Source organism: Dasypus novemcinctus, chromosome 26 (genome assembly GCF_030445035.2).
Source record: "Dasypus novemcinctus isolate mDasNov1 chromosome 26, mDasNov1.1.hap2, whole genome shotgun sequence".
In the NCBI taxonomy this organism is placed as follows: domain Eukaryota; kingdom Metazoa; phylum Chordata; class Mammalia; order Cingulata; family Dasypodidae; genus Dasypus; species Dasypus novemcinctus.
This window is the reverse complement of record NC_080698.1, coordinates 36,545,763-36,552,808: the sequence shown is the minus strand read 5'-3', so window position 1 is coordinate 36,552,808 and position 7,046 is coordinate 36,545,763. Positions and strand designations below refer to the sequence as shown.

Sequence of the window (7,046 nt, the reverse complement as noted above, 5' to 3'; positions counted from 1 at the left end):
AATATACAGAATATAAGGAGAACCTTTATAAGTCAATGATGGAAGACAAACAACCCAGTTTGAAAAATGAGAAAATGAACATTTCAAATAATATATACAAATGGCCAATAAACCCATGAAAATATGCTCAAAATCATTAGTCATTAAGGAAATGGAAAGCAAAGCCATAATGAGATACCACTCCAGACCCACTAAGATGGATATATTGATATATTTTTTCATACAAGAAGCCACACCTTTATTAATGAGAGAATCAGTATACATTTCAAACCAAACTGTAGTTACTCTTTTGAAACACCAAAAATAGTTCTTATTTTCAGATTGTTACAAGTTTAATTCCATAGTAGCATTTAAAATATCATTACTACCATTCTTCAGGACTCAGAATGCCTTGCCCTTGATTCATTTGTTTGTGACATGACCAATTCATGTCCTTAAATTCCACATCTGTTCATTAGCCTCTTCCCCTTCATTCTCCCCTTGAACAGTTGGAGTCTTTATATTTTCTTGAATGTTCAAGACAGCTTCACTTGAACTTCAAATTTCTCAGCAACTGCTAGCTGTGCTTGCTAAGATAAATCCTTGATTGTGGCTTCCCCTCAAATCACAGAAGTATATGAAGCTGGTCTCTAGTAGACATCTGGCTTTGTGATGACAGAGGGTGTTCTTAGATTTCTGGATAGTGACTCTACTAAGCCCTAAAACTTGCCAAAGACCTAGTTTGGACATGGCCTTCTGTGGCTTCTTTTCACTCTGTTCTGATTTTACCAATTGTTTCTTTATCCATTTCAGTTGCTACTGTAAGCTGGGCCTTTTGTGTATTTGCCTGTGTGGAAACCTATTCCTCCAAGTCTGGTACTGATTTATTGCTGTTGGAATCTATTCCAGACTCCATCTCAGCCTGGGACAGTCACAACTCCTGTTCTAGAGCAGGGACCATTTCTTTGGCTTCACTGGGCATTTTGTGTGGTGAACGCAGAGTCCAAGATGGCTATATTTTAAACAGATCAACAAACAAAAAACAAAATGAAAATTAACAAGTGTTAGCATGGATATGGAGAAAATGGAACTCTTGTATACTGTTGGAGGAAAGATAAAATGGAGCAGCTGCTGTTTAAAATAGTTTGGAAGTTCCTCAAAATGTTGGACAGTGTTTTTACTATATGGCCCAAATCCTAAGTAAATGCCCAAAGGAACTGAAAACATATGTTCTCCTATAAACATTACACTAATGTTCATGTATCAGGTATATTGACATTAAGAGATTAATTACAAGGGATGGACTTAAGTGGTTATATGGATTGGCAAGTCTGAATTCATAGGGTAGGCTGGAGCCTGGAAATTCTGGATGGTCAGAGTGAAATTGAATTCTTGAGTCCATTTTCCTTAGCTTGGAAACTCAAGGAGTAGATGATGTAGGCTTGAGGCAGAATTCCTTCTGACTTCTGGAACCCTCTGTTTTCACTCTTAATATCTCTAGTGATTGGATGAAGCCCAAGTATACTACAGAGGGTAATCTATTTTAATTAAGATCAACTGATTGTACATGCTAATCCCATCTGTAAAATGCACCCACAGTAGCAACCAGGCCAGTGCTTTACCAAACAACTGGACATTATAAATTAGCCAACTTGACACATAAAATTAACCATCAACAGGTCATGCAACCATTATTCATAATAGCCCAAAACAGGAAACAGCCCAATATCCATCAACTGATTAATAGATAAACAAATGTGGTATAGTCATACAATGAAATATTATTTAACAATGAAAATAAATGAACTACTGATACATGCTACAACCTGGATGAGCCATAAAAACATTATGTTACATGAAGAAAGTCACAAGCAGAAGGTCACATATGGTGTGATTTCATTTATATGAAATGTCCAGAACAGGCAAATCCATAGTCAGAAATTAGATTAGTGGTTGTCAGGGGAGGAGGGTTTTGGAGGATTTTTTGGTGAGAGAAATATTCTGGAATCAGGTAGTAGTGAGAGTTATAAAACATTGTAAATGTACTTACCAAAAACCCACTGAACTGAAATATGCTAATCATATTTCAACAAAATTTGTAAAAGGAATCAGTGGTTTTGTAAGTAGAGAGATGGAAACTGTGAAATTACCAAAAGGAAATGTTAAAAATTAAAAAAAATTAAAAACCACTATAACCAAAATGAAGGATGTTTTTATATGTTCATCAGCAGGCTGGACACAGCCAAGGAAAGAATCAGTAAGTTTGATAATGAGACAAAAGAAACTTACCAAAATGTAATGGATAAATTTTTTAAAACACGCAGAAGAAAAACTTAGAGCATTAAATGGATTTTAAAGTATATATGCAAAGGCAAAAGACAGAATAATGAACACAAAATGAAGAAGAAAGTCAAAAGACTGAAGCTATTTAACTTCAAGACTTTCTATAAAGCTACAGCAATCAAGACGGTGTTGTTTTGGTAAAATAATAGACAAATAGATCAGTGGAACAGAATAGAGAGCCCAGAAAAAGATTCACACAAATATAGGTAACCTTTGACCAAGGAACAAAGGCGATTCAATGGAGAAAAGTATAATCTTAGCAATAAACAGTAGTGGGATAATTGTATGCCCATATTTTTTTTAAAAAAAGATAATCTAGACAGGGACCTTACATCTTTCACAAATATTTACTCAAAATGGACCATAGAACTAGATGTAAAATGCAAAATGTAAAACTTCTAGAAGAAAACACAGGAAAACATCTATGTGACCTTGAGTTTGCTAATAAGTTTTTAGATACAACAGTAAAAGCATGATTTATAAAAGAAAAAATTGATAAATTGCATTTATTATAGTGGAATTTTTCTTCTCTGCAAAGTTACTGTTAAAAATGAAGAGAAAACACAAATTAGGAAAAATATTTGCAAAATGTATATCTGATAAAGGGTTTAATATACAAGAAATCTTAAAACTAAGATCATGAAAACTTAAAACTAAAAAATAAGAAGTAAAAAATTTTTTTAAATGGGTAAAAGATCTGAACAGACACATCAACAAATAAATATGTACCAATGGCGAATAAGCATATGAATTATGATCAACATCATTTGTCATTAGAGAATTAAAATTAAAACAATAAGATATCAATACATACCCATTAGAATGTCAAAAAAAAAAAAAAACCCAAAAACTTAAAATACAATGGCCAGTTTTTGGAAGAACAACACACTTTCATTGCTGTGGAAATGTAAAATGACTTGGAACACTGTTTGGCAGTTTCTTACAAAGCTAAACATAGTTTCATCATATGATCCATTAATCACACTCCTAAGTATTGATTTGAAAACTTATGTACACACAAAAATCTACACATGAACGTTTATAGTTTTTTCATAAATGCCAGAAATGCTAGAAGTTAGCAAGATATCCAATAGATAAGTAGAAAGACTGCTGTACATCTTTACAATGGGATATTCTTCAGTCATAAAAAGAAATGAATTGTCATGTCACAAAAAAACATGGAGGAACCTTAAACACATATTGCTAAGTGAAAGAAGTTACTCTGAGATCCAATTAGATGGCATTCTAGCAAAGGTAAAATTACAGAAACAGTAAAAATATCAGTGCTAATCAGGAGTAGAGGATGAGGGGTTTAGAGGGCAGAAATAAAGGAAAAGCACAGGAAATTTTAGGGTGGCAAAACTATTCTGTTTATGACATTACCCATTTGTCAAAACCCATAAAAATTTACAGCACAAAGAGGTAACTTTAATGTATGTGATTTAAAAAATCATTTAGCAGTTTAGGAAATTCTAGGAAGGAATGCAGACTGTAAGAAGATAATCTCAATGTATTATAAATACATGAAACAACCTCACTAAAAGGGTGAGGGGAAAAGCTGATGACTTCAGTAACTTTGAAAATGAGTGGAATCAGTGAGACTAAAGGCAAAAGGAATTACACACAAGTATTGTATACTCTATTTGATAAAGTTGTTTCCTTTTAAAGATTTCATTATTTTCCCTTCCCCCTCCTTCACCTCTCCCCCCTCCCCTCTTCCCCTTTCCCCCTTCCCCCTTTCTCTCCCCCTGCCCCATCCTGCTGTTTTTTGTGGGTTTTTTTGCTGTATCCATTCACTGTGTGATCTTCTCTATCTATTTCTCTTTTTCTCTTCTCATCTTTCTCCTCTAGGATTCAGAGGGATTCAATCCTGGGGACCTCTGCTGTGGAGAGAGGTTCCCTGTCAATTGCACCACCTCAGCTCCTGGTCTCGGCTGTGCTTCACCTTGACTCTCCCCTTGTCTCTCTTCCATTGTGTCATCATCTTGCTGCGTGACTCACATGTGCATGCACTGACTCACCGTGCGGGCACTGGCTCACTGCACAGGCATGTTTTCTTTTCTCCTCTTTCATCTGGAGGTCTCAGGGATTGAACCTGGGTTCTCCCATATGGTAGGCAGAGGCCTTATCACTTGAGCCATATCATTCTCCCTCCTACTGGAGTTTGAGTTAACAATTCTGATATTGCTATATGTATATAATGGAATATAACAGTTAAGTAAATGGATGGCAAATGGTGGGAGCCAGGTTTATCACTGATGGCATGGGAATTTATGGATAATCAAGGGGAGAAGGGAAGAATGGTCCATGTCATTTATAGATTAGAGTTGAAATGAATTATAGTCAGAGACATCAGTTAAAAAAGAAAAATAAGGGTTTGTCAAATGGGCACGAAATTCCAAGAGCTCTCATTGCAAATCTGGAACAATTTGAGTAATAAAATGAATACTTTTGGATTATAACTCAAGATATTAAAAATATCCATGAGTTCATACTGATATACATAAATGATTGAATAAATTAATAAATGGGAAGGAATAGACAACCTCATTCAGAAGCATTCCAAATAAATTTATTTAGGTACTCTGTCCAAAGGAAAGGAAGAACAACTTCCCACTCTTTACGTGCGGGTTGAACATAGTGAATTCTTTCAAACAGTATGGAAGGGAGAAAATGAGTTTGTTAACTCTGTAGTTAACACACCTGACAAACACTATATAAGCCAGGTGATAAAGGTTAAAAATCAATAGTCATAAATCATTTTGATAGGATGTACCCTTGATAGGATGTGATGAAAATGGCACTTACCCACTGTGATTTCTCTCCCCCAAACTAATAACCTTAGTCTAATCATGAGAAACCATTATTCAAATCCCAATGGAGGGTCATTCAACAGAATACCTGACCAGTCCTCCTCAAAACTGCCAAGGCTATCGTGAACAAGGAAAGTCTGAGAAAGTGTAACAACCTAGAGGAGTCAAAGGAGTCAGGGTGACTATATGGAATGTGGTATCCTGGATGGGGTTCTGAAAGAGGGAACGAAGAAATTAGATAAAAACTAAAGAAATCTGAATATATTGTGGAGTTTAGCAATGTTTCAATTTTGCTTTATTGTATGTAACAAATGTGCCGCATTAATGTATGCAGTTAATAATAGGGAAACTATATTTGTGGTATATAGGAAGTCACTAACTTCACAAATTTTTTAATATCTAAAACTGTTCTAAAAAGTTTATATATATATATATATAATAAATGAGAAGAGAAATAGTAAGACAATACCAAGTGGCCTAGCATATGTGTAAGGACAGTAGAGAGAAGCCAGTGAAGAAAAATATTTGACATAATAAACGATAAAGTTTTTCTCCAATTTTGATAAAAGCTGTAAACTGACACAGATCAGAGAATTTCAACAAACCCAAACCACATCAAACATTATAATCAAATCTCTGAAGACCAATGATAAAAGGATGAAAGATAGATTACATATATTGAACCACAATAAAACTTCTCATCAGATAAAATATGACTGAAAAAGCAATAAAATGACACTAAGAATTTTAAATATGCAATCCTAATATTATAAATATTATATCTTTTAGAATTTCAAAATAAATGTGAACTAAAGACTTTATTGTATCAATAAGAGCTTCATTAGCAGAACTGCAATTTTTTTAAAAAAAGTCTTCAGGATGAAGAAAAATAATACCAAATGAAAACCTGAATCACAGATAAATCAGAAAATTTTATCACAGAAAGTAATAAAGAACATAAGAAATGATGAATATATAGTAAATATTAAATATATTGTTTCCTCATTTTAAATATATTTTAAAATAACCATTTAAAGTAAAATTAATAACAATGAATTTTGATGTATTTAACATAAGAAAAAGATATGACACCAATTGTACTTAATATAAATGGAGAAAAATTTTAAATGATATCATTTTTCTATTTGAGTTAAATTTGTAGTTATTCAGGAGCCAATTCTCAACAAAGATTGCTTTCTTTGTTTTTAAATGTATAGACTGAGCCACTGTCTCTTCAAAACAGGAGAAAATATATGTTTCTATGTGAATGATTCTTTTGGATATAGGCAGCTCTTTTTATGAAATCACCACTGTAAAATTTTTTGCATATAATAAAATGCACCCATTATATGTACACAATTAATGAGTTTGGGCAAATTTTTATACCTATGTAACCAGCATTGCATTCAACATGTAATAGGTACATTGCCCCCAAAGCCCCTGGTACCTCTTTTCAGTCAATGCCTTACCCAACTTCAGGTACTATGAAATCACTGTTCTGTTTTCTGTCAGTATGTATCAGAAAGCTGAGTTTTACGATGAACATAAAACATTAGGCCATTTCTCATCTCCATTATAATCAAGTAAAATGATTTCCACTAATAACAAATAGGAAGTATGCAATCTTTCTAAAATAGCAGCCTCATCTGTGTTCCTTCTTCATTCATTCAGAACTGTGTTGAAGGAAAATGTTGGCAACTAAATCTGAAGACAGAATAGTACATTTGAACATTTGTTTCTGTGTTCACAGTTCTTTAGCCTATGATATTGTATCCAAATATTATATATCATAAACTTATGTGTATGTGTTGTATATAAATACATATATCCGGAAAGTTCAAATAAAATAAGCATTTTTGTCTCTAGTTATTTGAAATATTCTTAATTCCATTGAGTTAGTGTGCAGGTAGT

General features: G+C 33.4%; 1 pseudogene; it reads right to left on the bottom strand.

The window, feature by feature from the left end:
• Nucleotides 1-324: 324 nt before the first annotated feature.
• On the bottom strand, nt 325-961 carry LOC101424723 (nascent polypeptide-associated complex subunit alpha pseudogene; annotated as a pseudogene).
• Between the last annotated feature and the right edge of the window lie 6,085 nt (nt 962-7,046).